Raw genomic sequence first — 15,812 nt, 5'->3', positions numbered from 1 at the left:
CATTGGGCTCAGAGGACATACCACATCTGGTGAAGCTGTATTGACTCTAGGGAGAGCAAAGTCGTTGATTAAGTGGTCAATGGTGAAGAGTTGGCTGTCTTAGAATAAGTCGCCTTCAGTGGTACAAAACTGGATTTGGGATTTCAAGGCTGTGAACGTCCTCTGGAGGTTGTCCTCCAAGAAATGAAATTAAATGAAATACCAGCATTTGTAAAGCGCACAGGTACCTTCTGAGCGGTGTCCCGGCACTGGAGGTCATCGGGAAGATTAAGCGAGCTATTGCCCAGAGTCACATTGTGCTGGGCTAACCTGCTGCCGGCACCGGGGATCCACCAGTGAACCCCATAGTCCAGAGGCAGGCACTCTGGCTGCTGCGCCACATCTCTTAGATCTGCGAGGAATGCTATAAGCGCACCCCTGGGTACCGACCGGTGTCATGCCTCTATTCCAGCTGCCATCCTCCCAGTTGAACCTTGATAGGGGGCAGAGAGCCACCCAAGGGAATGCACAGAATTTTGCCCAGTTGACCCATAGTCCGGCCATGTGCACAAATGAATGTAATGTGGCATAGATGGGGGAGAGGTCCATATGGATATCCCAAATATAGAGGAATAGGTTATCAGCGTACAGCGAGACCACATGAATTGTGCCATCCAGGTGTATCCCCCAGGCCTCACCATCTGACCGGAGCCTAGCAGTCAAAGATTCCATTGCAAGAGCAAATAGTAGAGGGGAGAGGGGACAGCCCTGTCTAGTGCCCCTCTCCACTGGGAATGCTGAGGAAATCAACCGGTCTAGCTTGACACTGGATTTTGGTTGTTGTGTACAGTAGCCGTGTTTATAGGGGGAGGTGTTCCCCGACCCTGGGGTATACAGCTCCTGGAAGAGGTAGTCCCACTCTAGGGTATCAAAAGCCTTTTCTAAGTCTTGAATAAGGCATGATGCATAAGGGAAGCGGCAGGTGGGCCTGGTCCATCAGATGAAAGAGACAGCGTATATTCTGGGAGATGAAGCCATTTTGACTAGGACTAGGGTCAGCAAGATCTGGGCATATCGCTTGTCCAGTATCTTCCCCACGATTTTGCTATCCATATACAGCATAGCGATAGGGTGGTAGGACGCAGGGAGGGTTGGGTCCTGAACCAGCCTCGGGAGAGATGTTAATACAGATTTGTATAAGGAGGGGGATAGGCACTTGGCACACAGAACCTCCTCGTATAATTAGGCCGGGGGTGGGGGGGCAATCAGGGAGCTGAAGGTGCTATAATATTCAATTGGGAGACCATCCACGCCAAGGGTTTTATTGCTGGGCAAACTACATATAGCCTGTTTGATCTCTGGAGTTATCAAGGGTTCATCTAGTTCCTCTCTACTGACGGATGTAACCCTTAGAACTCCGCACTTGTAGAGGAATGAGTTGAACTCCGTCACCGGTACGTGCAGCAGAGCAGCGGCATAAATCAAGGAACAATAAGTGAAGAAGGCCTCTACGCCTGTCTGGGTGTAGAGACTAGCACCAGTGGGGTTTACCCCCAGACTTGATGCATTTTTATTGTGCTTCTATGAGTGTTTTGGGAGCAAAGCATCGAGGTCTTCAAACACTCCAGCAAGACCCTTTTTTGTGAGCACATTACCATTTCAGACCAGAGCCCAAAGATTTCTATACACCATTGTAGTCCCAGAATTTCTTTCAGAAAGCCATTGCTAATCTCTAGGGGCTATTACCTCCTCGCTCTTCCACCCACAATTTGGCTGGTTGGTTGGTGGTTACTGAACCTTCCCATGGAATGCTTTGATTACGGCAAGCCAAGACAGCCCACAGAGAAATCGTGCGTGACTTGTAACTTTTACACCTATGTCGTTGACACCGCCATGATTTGGTTCTGTGATGTCCGCACCACATTCACTATTTTATGAAGTAGGAGTAATAGCGTTTGTGCTGTGAACAGTAACATTTCTTTAAAAGAATGCTCACACACCTCCAATCTGCAATTTTTACACACTTTTTCACATATCAGAATGTTTGTCTTTGAGCAATCTAATTACCAACTGGTTGATGAAGGATACAAACTGGCCGTTATTTATGTGCTATCAAAAATACTTGGGAAGCATTTATGAACAAGTGATTACGGTGATTAGATTATGCTTCCATAACTAAGGATAGATGTTCCAGTACCACCTCCAATATGGCCACAATCATGCATTTTCATCTAATTAGACCTCAGGAAAGAGGGTGGGGTGTTTCTTGAAGACCAGTAAGTTTGAATTTTCAAAATTGAGCAATTCACATCACTGGCAAAAACTATCACCAGAATTAGAAACTTAACACAGCCTTGCTTGATTTGCACTAATTTGTAAGCTTCTAAGGTATTTGCAATCGTCTGCACATGTATTTGCAGTTTATAACTCATATGGGACTGCAGACCAGACTGAGCTCCCACATTCTTTTTGAAGGTGAAGAGTGTCTCTTTATTAATATAGTTCAAACCAGCCGAAATTTTCTGACAAATATACTATAATTAAACATTGTAAAACTTGTCAATAGGGCATGGTGCTGATGTCCTGTTATCAACCTACCTGAATCGTAGAAAGAAGGTGAGTTCCCTCCACTCAACTCATATGGCACTTCAGAAGCAGTTTCTCAAAGGTTCACCCAGCTGTTTCTAATAATTGTTTTGTAGGGTAAGTAGCAAAAGCAGTGATATTAGCTTTAGTAAAATTATGTCATTTGAGATGTCATGAGTGATGTCATCAATGATGTAATTGACTATGTCATGAGTGATGTAATATCTGAGGCCATAATATATGCAAGGTGGCAGTGCAAGCTATAGTTAGTTCAGTAAACTATAACTGGTGAATTTCAGTGGTTTCATTAGTTTAAAATTACTTGTTTTAACTGACCTATTCACCTAACTGCAACATTACATTAACTTTTGTTGTGAATTTCTTTTTTAATGCAGTGTACAAAATTATTACTTGACTTAACTATAACATCACTGTAAACTTTGTTTTCTGCAGGTAATTTCTGGGTTTTCCTTAAGGTAAAATACGATCTTATTACCCTACCTAAGAAAACTATCAGTTTAACCTTTGCTTTTTTCAGTGAATTGCTAGGTTGGCTTTGTCTAGGGGTCATCACATTATTATATGATGGCAAGCCAATTAACTTTGTCAAGGGATGACCACATCAATATAGAAGGCGAGGCTATTGGCTTTGTCATGGGGTTACCCCAGCAATATATGAAAGCAAGCCTATTGACTTTGGCAAAGGGTGACCACATCAATATGCAATGCAAGCCTATTGCCTTTGTCAAGGGGTGGCTGCATCATTATAAAAGACAAAACTATTGGCTTTGTCAAGGAGTGACCCATCTATATACAAGGAAAGATCATGACTTTGCCAACGGGTCACCACATCATTATAAGAAAGCAAGCCTATTCGCTTTGTCAAGGCATCACCAAATTATTATATGAAGGCAAGCTTAATGGCTTTGTCAAGGGGTGACCACATCATTATACAAGACAGGCCTTTTGGCCTTGTCAAGGGGCCACTACATCAATACATGAAGGCACGGCTAGGGGCTTTGTTAACAATGTGAATCATGTGGTAGACTCTTTCTTTTGCATTCCTGAGGCAAAATAATGCAGCCTTAAAACCAACCAAAAGAGGACCCTACAAGCCTCAGCTGAATGCAAAAGATGAAGCTATGGGAATGTTTAGAAACGCCATAAAGTTTTCCTAGGGTTACGTTGTATATGATCCAGGAAACATAGGTTTATTTTTAAAATGTTTTCTGGGGAACTGATGCTCTCCCTGTAGCCCCCACCCCCACAACACTTTTCTAACAGCTTGATGATGCTCCATCCCAGATTGGGGCACCACAAAGCAGGAATATATATATAAATTAGACCATGAAGGGTATTATGGGATGCTCCTTTCCGGGAGCAGTGAATAATAAATTATCATGTATTATTATTTTTTCCCATTTAAATTTGTTTTTGGATGCTCAGTCCCATCTGGGACACCTACTTTTCATTTTATTGGTGGAGGCCACAAGGGGGGTGCCACGTCCTGTGGCCCTGCTGGCTCCCCGCATACAGCCTTTGTCCTTTGGTGCTGCACAATAGTCAGCAACATTACCTATTTTCAGCTTTTTTTCTTTGATCCTTCTGGCAAGAGCAAAGCACTCTTTCCCATGCCCATCTTAACTATCAACTCATCCTGTCCCAAGGGATAGTGGTCTCTGAGACCAAAAGTTGGATCAGAGAAGGGGGCCCCATGTATGCACCCCACCCCATTATTAAATAAATCTGCAGATGCACTCTGACCCCCGAGCCCTGGGCCCCAAAAAAATGGTGTTCATCATTTTTTTCTGCTGGCCCAATAGGAATCCCGCGTGGCCGCGTAACAAATAAAAAAGGATTTTTTGAAAATAGGGACGTTCCCTTCAGGCCTCTTCCCATTTTCAGGACACAGGAAAAAAATCCCAGAGTCCTGTGATTGTGGCCTCAACTTTTGTTTTTATGTTGGTGCCGGCCAATCAGATTGCGAACTCTCCTGGTAGACCTCACTCCTGCTGGAGCTAGGTAGCCAAATGGAAACAAAACAAATGGAATTCACTGCATTTTCCCAGGAAGGGAACATAGATTTGTTCTCGCCCGGCAGGAGAGGAGTAGAAACAATCTATAACTGATGAATTTCAGTGGGTTCGATAGTTTAGAACATTACATTTTAACTGACATTTTTATCTAACTATGAAGTTGCTTTAACCTTTGTTTTTTCAGTGTGTGAATGTACCTACTGCCAGTCAGTAATATAATTAGGACAATGTCTCCATAGGAAAAGCACTTTTTAACTTACCTATAACTTTGACGCCGAATGACAAATCGTCACAGAATTTCCCCCAAAAATTCTCAAGTTAGGACAATGTTTCCATAGGAAAATCATTTTTTAACTTACCTATAACTTTGACGGCGAATGACAAATCGTCACTGAATTTTCCCCAAAAAATTCTGAAGTTAGGTCTTGTTCTGAATGGAAAGTTTCGGAGTGATCCGTCAAGTGGGGCCGAGAAAAATGGGTGTAAAAAAAGTGTGTTTTCCCATGTTAATTACCATAAGACCTTTGGACATGCCTGCAGCCTGAACTGCTGAACAGAATTGCACCAAATTTGTCAGAAAGGTAGATTTGGTTATGCAGATTGTGCTTTTTGTTATGTGGTGTAAATCCATTCAGTAGTTGTTGAGAAATTCACGAAACTACAGTTAGTGATATCTGTGGCTGCGATGACTTGTGGAGGGCAATGCAGAGCTCTGATTGGCTGCTAACACTCCATCCAGGAAGTGTTGGCTGCCAACTTGGGGCTAAGCTTCAGCCAAGTCCCACAACAAATGTAAACAAAAGGAAAAGGGGACAGGGTAGGAATACCCTGACCCCATAATGAGGTCCCAGATGGACCCCAACAGCCCAAAAAAGCATTCTTTAAAAAAAATGAATACTGCAAAATTGTGATATTTGTGAATTCGCTGTAAAAATAAAAAACAAACATGGGCTCCCGTGCTTGTTTTGAATTAACCCCTGTGTGGGCCAGGTCCCGGGGCATGCCAGTGAAATAGGAAGGCGGCACAAGGGCCCCCCTTCTGGGACTTATGAAAGTCCCAGGGACCTCCATCTCCCCCAGGCCGTTGGTTCTTATGTATGGAGGGGTTGCACCTATGGCACCCCCAAACCCCAGGGACCACCCCCTCTTCAGGGAAAATGTTTATAAACTAATGCAGGGGGCCAAGCGGTCCCCAGGGCACTTAACAATATGTATATGACCCCGGGAACCGCCCCTCCTCAATACAAATCATACTAAAATAATGTGGAGGGGCTAAACTTTAAATTAATGTGGGGGCCCAAACATCCTACCCTGCAGCCCCAGGGACTGCCACCTCCCTGAGGCAAACAATCATATTAATGTGGGGGCCAGTGTGGTCACCCTGCAGCCCTGGGGACTGCTACTTCCCAGGGTCTAATCATAAAATGAATGTGGGGGTCCGCGCAGCCCCCCGCCACCAGCCCGGGGACCACTACCTCTCCAGGGCAATTTATAAACATAAGTGGGCTGAAATAAATTAACTAATATGACGGAGGGGGGATGCGCTCCACCATTCTGCAAACGCACCTCCTGGTGCACTACTGGTTGGGGGATGAAGTCCTCTCAGATGCTGAGGGACCCCTGGGGCCAACAGCCCCTCCAGTTACCTCCTGTAAGTCCCACACAGCGGGATTTCTGAGAGGTAAAAGGAGGCCCGTCCTTATCTCCACCACTCTGCAGACGCACCTCCTGGTGCACTTCAGGTTGGTGGATGAACTCCCCTTGGATGCTGAGGGTCCTTGGGGTCCAATAACCCCTCCTGTTACCTCCCGTCATTCCCACAGAGTGTGATTGCTGAGAGCTCATGAGAGGTTTCACCTCCTTTCTCCACTACTTAGGAAATAGATTTTAAATAACTTAGAAATTCACCTTCCCATTACCCTATGGGGAGTGGGCCACGCTGCCCCCTCCACAGGCCGATTTCAGTCCCGGAGACCCTACCCTCTGAGTCCTCTTTAATTTGGGGCACCCAGTGACCCCTGTTGGAGACCGAGGAAGTAGCCTCAAGGCTCCCGCAATCTCTGCCGGCTCCCCGCCTCCTGCTGGATCCGGCATTGCTCGGACAGACAGGGGGCTGTCTGTTAGAGCAATATTTTCATCTGTTTCTCTGCACGCATGTTTGCGTGGAGAGAAACAGATGAAAACTTCTGTTTCTGCAAGCCAGAGATGTGAGACCCCAGGGCCCAAACAATGGTCAGGGATGGTGTCCATGTGGCTCTCCTCCAATTTTAAAAAAGGCCGGCCACAGTGTATAGTATCCCCAAGGGTAAAATAGGCTCAGGGATGGGGGCTGCATGGCCCCCTCCCCATTTATTTACATGTTGGCCCATGGGATGAGGTCCTCAGGGCCTATTATGGCTCGGGCTGCATGCCCCTTTCCCTTTTTTATTATATTTTGCCCTGAGGATGGGGTCCCCAGGGTCCAAAAAATGGAAGGGAGCCACATGCCCCTCCTCGTTTTAATTGGATTTGGCTCTGGGGAATGTGGTCCCTGGGGCCTGTTAAGGCTTGGGAGGGGAAGCCATGCAGCCCCTTCCCATTTTAAACAGAAAATGGGCCGGGGGATCGGGTACCCCTGGCCTATGTAGGTTCACAGTTGGGGGTCCACACAACCCCCCCCCCCCTTTTTTATTGACTGGGTCCCAGAGGCTGGGATCCCTGGGGCTAATTAAGGGTCAGGGAGGGAGCTGCACACCCCCTCCCCTTAACATACATATTTTGGCCCTCGGGATGGGGTCCCTGGGTCCTGAAGCCCAAACCTTTGCTTTGCATGCCAAAGGCTGTGCACAGTGTGGGGTTGGCATCCTGCTGGGGGTTTTGCCACAGGGTCTGGTGGCAGGCCACGTCTTGTGGCACTTCAGAGAGAGACAGTTAAGCAATGGAGGGAGGGTGAGAGGTTAAGACAGGGAGAGATGAAATTGTTTGAGGAATGTAAGAAAGATTAAGGGGATAGGTAAACTGCCATAGTTCAAAACGGGACACTTGCTTTCACACCCCCACTACAGAACCACAGCAACAAGGGACTTGACACCTAAGGAGAAATGCACAAGAATGCGCTGGGGCTCCAAAGGAACGATCTTGGGCATTTATCCTGAGTGTTAGCAGGGCCACACGGGGTTACCAAAATAAATGGGGGCAAGTATTAAATAGGGAGTTCCCTAGTGAAGACTAGGAGCAAATGGGGCCTGGCATCCCTAAAATGCTCAAAAGCATCCCCTATAAGGAGTCCGTATATAAGATCCTACTTCATTGGTATATGACTCCTGAGAGACAACATCAGATGTATGCAATGACCTCAGATAAATGATGGAGATACTTGGAAGGGAAAGGTACTCCCATAGATGGCTTTAGCACTGGTTGCAGTCTATTCTGGTGCCTCCCCATGACCTCTTTCTCCACAGATTCCCTCACTACTACTCAGATTCCCTCACTAATACTCAGATTCCCTCACTACTGCTCTCCAGCAGTGTCCCTCCTCTCTCCATAGCCCTTTTCTCAAATGCATTTTTTAGTTCTACTCATACCTGTGTAGTGTGTCAAAGCATTTTTCATAGGGCGACCAGGCGTCCCGGATTTCCCAGAGCAGTCCCGTTTTTTGTGGACTGTCCTTACATCTTGACAGTTTTAATTAAAACTGAAAAATGTCCTGTTTTTGGGGAGAAGGGTTGGTAAGCGTGAACATTAGATGTAAACTGTTTTACATTCCTTTTACAGACTTTCCTGCTGTGCTGCAGTCTCTTTGAAGCAGCAAAGCAGGATGTAAAGAGGGTTACATCAGAATCTAAGACCCTCAGCTGGCAAGCTCCTGTCCTGTCCTGTCCTGTTAGGTTCTTCACAGCACCTAAGAATGAAGGAGAGGGGTTATTTAATTAAAACAGTTTGCACTATTTTTGTTTGGATTGTGAGACACGAGCACAACTTTAATGCAATCTCACATTTTAAAAAGAGATGTGTTTTATTTTTAGTTCCATACTGGCAAAAGGCAAATATATATTTTTTATGGGTCCTTGTCCATCTCTCCATGTTATAGGTTGTAGACACATCTGCACTCAAGTATTGGTTTTATAATTTGTTCTGTTTTTACCTTTTTAGGTGCAAGACTACAAGTCCCAGAATGCAAACAGGCTCAATAATCTACTCATAAGGCAACTTCAGACCTCTGTAATATTTTTCTTTAACTAGGTAAAGTTTGATAAAATGGCACAACCTCTAAAACAATGATTTTGTCGGCCTTGCTAACATATAGTCTGTCTAATAGGTTTTTGGGATGTGCCAGTGTAGTACTTCTAAGGCAGTAAGGGAAGACATTATAGTTAGCATGACTTGACATCCGGAATATGCTGGGGCAGTCCTGTTTTCTCGCAAACTTTCCACTGTAAGTTTCAGGACATGTCCTAGTTTTCAGAGGGGGTAGACAATACAAAGGGAGGCAAGTTTTCATGTATTTGATTGCAGTACTAATTACTAGTCCTTATCAGAAAGCAATCTCATTAGCAGAGATAATACTGTCTGTAAAAGTTAAACTTAATTCCCTGTAGTGCCTATTGTCAGTATTGTCTATGCTGGTCTGAGCTCTCAATTAAGTCCTTCTTTGCTTGCAGTCCTACTTGTATGTTTGTTAATTGTCCCAGTTTTTGGTTCACAACATCCGGTCACTCTAACTCTACATCACACACACATTATACAGAGGCAATGGATCATATGTGTGTAAATCAGTACATAGGAAATTAACACAGCACAATGAGGATTACAAGGTGTAGGAATAACACCATCCTTACAGGTAGGCATTCTTTTCAGTGTCTGGTCTGGAAAACCACAAACTCAGGATTTAAAACGTACCACAGAGGTTGGTTTTGGCTTTACTAATAAAAATGCATTTCTACCCAAGCAAACCTTTTTTTAGCAACATTAGGATAATGAAATACTGGGGGGAAAACATAAGGTACATTAGGAGTGTAACTCATGAACTGCAAATAACAAAAGGATCTCTGTGTCAAAAGCAGTAACTCACTGAGTTATCCTCATAAAATACAGTTCTGGTATGTGTGCATTACAGCAGGCATATTAACCCTCTGTGCTACATTATGATGAGTTCCAACTACCACTAGACAAAACTCTGATGCTCCAGCAGGAAATCAATCACCAGAATTATCTTGCCATTTTTATTGTTGCCTGAAAACAGCTGAACCCACAAAGAACTCTGCAGCAGGTGGCGCACCCCAACCCCCCCCCCCCCGCACCCCTGCCCCAATCATTATTATGTGTTAAAACTGCCACAAGACAAAACTCTGATGCTCCAGAAGGAACAGTAATCACCAGAGTTAACTTGCCATTTTTATTGGTGCCTGAAAATTGCAGAACACACAAGGAACACAGCAGCAGGTCGCACCCCCCCCCACACCCTGCACCAGTCACACTGCCTTAAAACCGGCCTGAGGTACTATCCTAAATATAGTATGAGACAAGCCATCTCTCAGGTTCTTTTGGAAGGAAGTTTGGAGGCATATAATGGGAGTGCTAGGTTTTCCAGAACTGACTGTTCTGGTTGGGTTTCCTCATCAGGAACTCAAATACATGAATCACGCAGAAAAAGCACTTTCGTGGCAAAAACTGCGGGCTGGCATATTGTTGGTAGCGATGCACTGGAAAAAGAAAGTACCCCCAAGCGCTGTGCAGTGGTTTGACAAGTTTTGGCAGTTATTTGCATACGAGAAGCTGATTCATTACCTTGCACAAGCAAGGATGAAATTTGCTGAAATGCGGTCGTCATTAACATTTTACATGTCTAGACTTGAACATTGATGCTTTACTCCTCCTAAACGGAGAGCTTTACATTAGTTTAACTCCAGAGAGATTATGAAAAGAGGACATAAGCCCTTTGAAAGTCCAGTACGGGGGTAAACCCACAATTTTCATTCGGCTCTCGCACAACGAATGTCGACGAGTCAGGGCAGTGGCGTAATGAACGTTGAGGGGGCCCCCCTGCAAGGTACATGGAGGGGCCCCTGCTCCGGATTGAATCCAGAGCTCTCAGTACTGACTACTGTGCTGAGGGGGCCGCCTAAAGCTCCACCGCCCCCCGCACCGCGGGGGGTTGCGGGGCCTGTGTTACGCCACTGGGTCAGGGTGTAGGGTGGCAGGGGTGGGGAGTGACTGGATAAAGCGAGCAAGCATTTGTGATGCAATAGGTCTCAGGTTAAGCTATTGGCATTGTAAATGACAATGCATTTTATTTATGTTTCAAAAAACAAAAAAATACGAAAAGGCCTTGTCATTTACAATGCCAATATCTCAAACTTGTGTAAATGCGCGACCTATTGCATTGCAAATGCTTGTTAAGAAAGCAGTGATGGCTAATGCAAAACATGGACAAGTTGGAACGTCAAGACTTCAGAGAGATAAAGCCCAACAGAGAGACACAGCAATCTGTTTAAACAATTAATACAACATGACATGCATTTCTCGGACAGTAAAAACAATTAACAAGAACAAGCGGTTGTGGCACAGAAGTGAAAGTGGGGCATGCGTCTGTGTGCACTCACCTCCACGGAGAACGCTCGCTCTCAGGTGCGTGCATGAGGCTCGTGTTCTGCCACTTACCTGCACTTCTGTCACTCACCTTTGCACATCAGTGACTTACCTAGAATAACCCTGCAGGCCAGGAGCGCGTAGGCAGACGTGGTCTGCTTGAAGGAACAGGTAGTATATATTAACAAAATGGGGTGACCCTGTGTCCCTAGGAACCTGGGTATTTGATATATAAAGAGAAATGGTTCCCTTGGGTAGAAACAATGCGTATTGCGGTTAGCCGTAGTTACTTCAGCATAACATATGAAACATTTCTGAAAGCTAGAACATTTCTTAAGCAAATGGGGGAAGGAACAAGAACACAGAAAAAGGGTTTTTCATTAATTTATATATCAGAATTGATAGCATTCGTTATGCAAACCAAATTACGTACAACAAAAATACATTGCAGAAGTTTTGCACTTCAAAATTCATACAGTGATACACAATGGTGAGATAGTAGTGCTCAGTGGTGATATAGATGCACAGTGCAGTGAGGTGGTAGTGGGGGGATGTGGTTTATTTTGGAGGGCCAAATTCAAGAAGCAGTGACAAGTACGTTAAACAAATTATATAGTTGATAGCGACTATGTCCTGCAATCTGTGCCAAAATAGATCGTCGACGTTTCAACCCTATGGGCGCTTGGTGGAGTGTCACAAGCGGGTCTTCATCAGGACTGTGGAGGAGGAGAGGCCGCCTATGGGAAGGAGTATTATAATAATGAGTGTTCAAGTTCCCATTGTTCGAAAGTAATTAAATCAAGGAATTGTATTATAGACTCACCCTAGAATTTCAAGGGCGGTCAAGGTAATTGATTGAAGGGGTTGGTTTATTCTAGCAACATGTCTGTGAAAAATAAGATATTTGTAAGTGCTAACTCAGATGTGAGTAAAACACAATAGCTTGGAATAATTCTAAAATCTTACCAACTGTGATATGAATTGCACAGAAGATCTAAAGGAAAACAAGATAAAGGGGAAAATTAATCCCTAAGAAACCGAAAGTTGATTTGAGAGTGGTATAATCAGGGGACAATGGTAAAATTCACCAAAAAATGATTGTATTCTGGTAAAACAGAGTCCTCACGAAACACTGCTTTCTGGTTGCAGAGCAAGTGAGAAATGAGCTCTTAAGTACTCTAGGTCAAAGCTCCAGCTGGGAGCTTGATGATGATTGACAGGTGTGTTCAAGGACATCATCACAAGGCCTCACTGCCGAGTCAAAGGGCTACAGCTGAACTGTAGCTAAAACAATCAATCAATTAAATTCTGCCAGGTAAATGTGTGCAGACGAAGTAAAGGGAAAAATGCCGATTTGGATAGTTAAACCAGAATCGCTTTGGCGAATGTATTGGGTAAGAGAAAAAAAAATATTCATGGTGATACTACCTTGCATGGAAACAATTGATTGATTCATAGAGGAGGGGCCTATGCAGGCAAGCTAGGTTGGGCTCCTACCATGAGCTTGATGATGATTGACACGAGTGTTCAAAGAAAGCAACCAAAGGGTTTCACTAGCGCTGGGTAGGATTGAAGCTGAAAAAATCCAGCTGAAAGGGGCTGTAAGAAATCAATCGAACTTCTGCAAAGCAGATAAATGTATTCAAGGAAAAGCAGTATTATAAAAATACACTTCATGAATTCTGGATGTGGGTGCTGATCATGCAATCTTGCCTAAATTTAGAGGCTTAGAAAGGTATTCGGTCTCCATGTAAAAAGTGTGTTTTATGTAATGGAAACACAGTGATTCATGCAGGAGTAACAAGAATATCATGAAAGAGCACAATAAATGATAGAGACAACAGATCTAAAGCACTCCGAAAATACAATGGTATTAATAGTCATTAAATAATAATTTTTGTAAACAACGCTGTGGTTTTTGGACATGTAAAAAGAAACATTAAGTGCTAAAATCAATTTAACATAACAAAGACATGTTATTTTAAAGGACATTCGTACTGTTGGGGGTTACTACATGTAGATGGTTAAAAACAAACAGTAAAAGTGCCCTTATGTAATGTGTGCAATTGTCCTTGAAAAGGGGGGGGGGGGGGCAGGGGACTGGGGATAACGAAAGTTGGCCCATCTGTCTCGAAGTCTCTTCTTGTTCATTGAGCCCCTCGGTTACTGAATTAAGTGAATGTATCCATTTGCACTCTTTATACCTGAGAGCTTGAACAATGGAACCACCCCTGGGACTGGGCAGTATCCTCTCAAGTATAAGCCATTTGAGACTTGTAGCTGTGTGCATTTTGTTCGAAAAATGTTCGACTAGGGGTGCTCCTGGGACATTGCATCTCACCCTGCTCATATGTTGCAGTATCCTCGTTTTTGCCTTCTGAGTTGTTTGACCCACGTAAACTTTTTCACAGGGACATATAATGGCATACACAACATTCATGCTGTTGCAATTGGTGAATGCTGGAAGTTTGTGGGTTTTGTGGTTGTGTGTAAAAGACACACCTTCGATGGTAAGGTAGAATGATAGTTTCTGGCTGCGGTTCAATCCTGGAACCCCTGAATCAATTTCTGGATCACTTTCTTCAGCCTTTTGTACTAGATACCAAGTCATATGTGCGTGACACGACCCACGTGATCCAACTCTTGGAGGGACAGCCATTTGATGCAAACACCCAGTGGCTGGTCACTTTGGACGTAGCCTCACTTTATACGTCCATACCACAAGAAGCTGCATTAAGGGTGGTAAGGGACTCGCTTGACAGGCGCCCTAGACCACATTGGATCCCTACAGAATTCTTGACAACCATGTTGGAAATAGCCATGAGGAAGAACTATTTTGTTTTCCTTAAACAATTTTACTTTCAATGCAAAGGAGTCGCCATGGGTGCTACATATGCACCGAGTCTAGCGAATATTTTCATGGATTCCTATGAAGAAGAACATCTATACAGCTTGACCAACCCTTTTCTGGAGAATATTGAGGTCTGGAAGCGATATATCGACGATGTTATCATGGTCTGGACCGGATCAACAACGGCACTATATGAGTTTTTAGCCTGGCTCAATCAGAGGACTATGGATATCCAGTTTACCATGACTAAAAACAATGCCAACATTGATTTTCTAGACCTCACTCTGAAAGTCGAGGATGACCTTATCTTTTGTGATTTATACCGGAAACCAGCTGAAAGAAATACGCTCCTCAAATACCAGTCCCATCACCCCCGGAATTCAAGGGACAACCTCCCCTTTGGGCAATACCTGAGACTCAGGAGGAATTGCACACGCAGGGTGGACTTCTTCAGGGAAACGGATATCCTGACCACACGACTAAAAGAAAGAGGTTACCCTCTTGGATTACTCAGGAGAGCACGGAAACGAGCCTGGTATTGTCCGCGAGATGAGCTGATAAGACCTGGCAACAAGGAGAAGATGTCAAAGGGCCTGGTGTTTGTTACCACTTTCAACTCCAAAAGCAATGCCATCAAGAAAATTGTGAAGAAGTATTGGAATTTGGTTGCCAGTGATCTACCTACCAATTCTGAACCGGTTTTTGCTTTTAAGAGGGGCAGAAACTTGAAAGACAATCTAGTAAAAGCCTATTTGGAGACTCCAAAAGCACCAGACATCAGGGACCAGCTGGGATTACCGCCACTGATAGGACATCACAAATGCGGGAGTTGCAAAGCCTGCCCCCTTACCATCGAAGGTGTGTCTTTTACACACAACCACAAAACCCACAAACTTCCAGCATTCACCAATTGCAACAGCATGAATGTTGTGTATGCCATTATATGTCCCTGTGAAAAAGTTTACGTGGGTCAAACAACTCAGAAGGCAAAAACGAGGATACTGCAACATATGAGCAGGGTGAGATGCAATGTCCCAGGAGCACCCCTAGTCGAACATTTTTCTAACAAAATGCACACAGCTGCAAGTCTCAAATGGCTTATACTTGAGAGGATACTGCCCAGTCCCAGGGGTGGTTCCATTGTTCAAGCTCGCAGGTATAAAGAGTGCAAATGGATACATTCACTTAATTCAGTAACCGAGGGGCTCAATGAACAAGAAGAGACTTCGAGACAGATGGGCCAACTTTAGTTCTCCCCAGTCCCCTGCACCCCCCCTTTTCAAGGACAATTGCACACATTACATAAGGGCACTTTTACTGTTTGTTTTTAACCATCTACATGTAGTAACCCCCCACAGTACGAATGTCCTTTAAAATAACATGTCTTTGTTATGTTAAATTGATTTTAGCACTTAATGTTTCTTTTTACATGTCCAAAAACCACAGCGTTGTTTACAAAAATTATTATTTAATGACTATTAATACCATTGTATTTTCGGAGTGCTTTAGATCTGTTGTCTCTATCATTTATTGTGCTCTTTCATGATATTCTTGTTACTCCTGCATGAATCACTGTGTTTCCACTACATAAAACACACTTTTTTCATAGAGACCGAATACCTTTCTAAGCCTCTAAATTTAGGCAAGATTGCATGATCAGCACCCACATCCAGAATTCATGAAGTGTATTTTTATAATACTGCTTTTCCCTGAATACATTTATCTGCTTTGCAGAAGTTCAATTGATTTCTTACAGCCCCTTTCAGCTGGATTTTTTCAGCTTCAATCCTACC

This window comes from Triturus cristatus, chromosome 4_1 (assembly GCF_964204655.1).
Source record: "Triturus cristatus chromosome 4_1, aTriCri1.1, whole genome shotgun sequence".
Taxonomy (NCBI): domain Eukaryota; kingdom Metazoa; phylum Chordata; class Amphibia; order Caudata; family Salamandridae; genus Triturus; species Triturus cristatus.
This window is presented reverse-complemented; position numbering follows the sequence as displayed.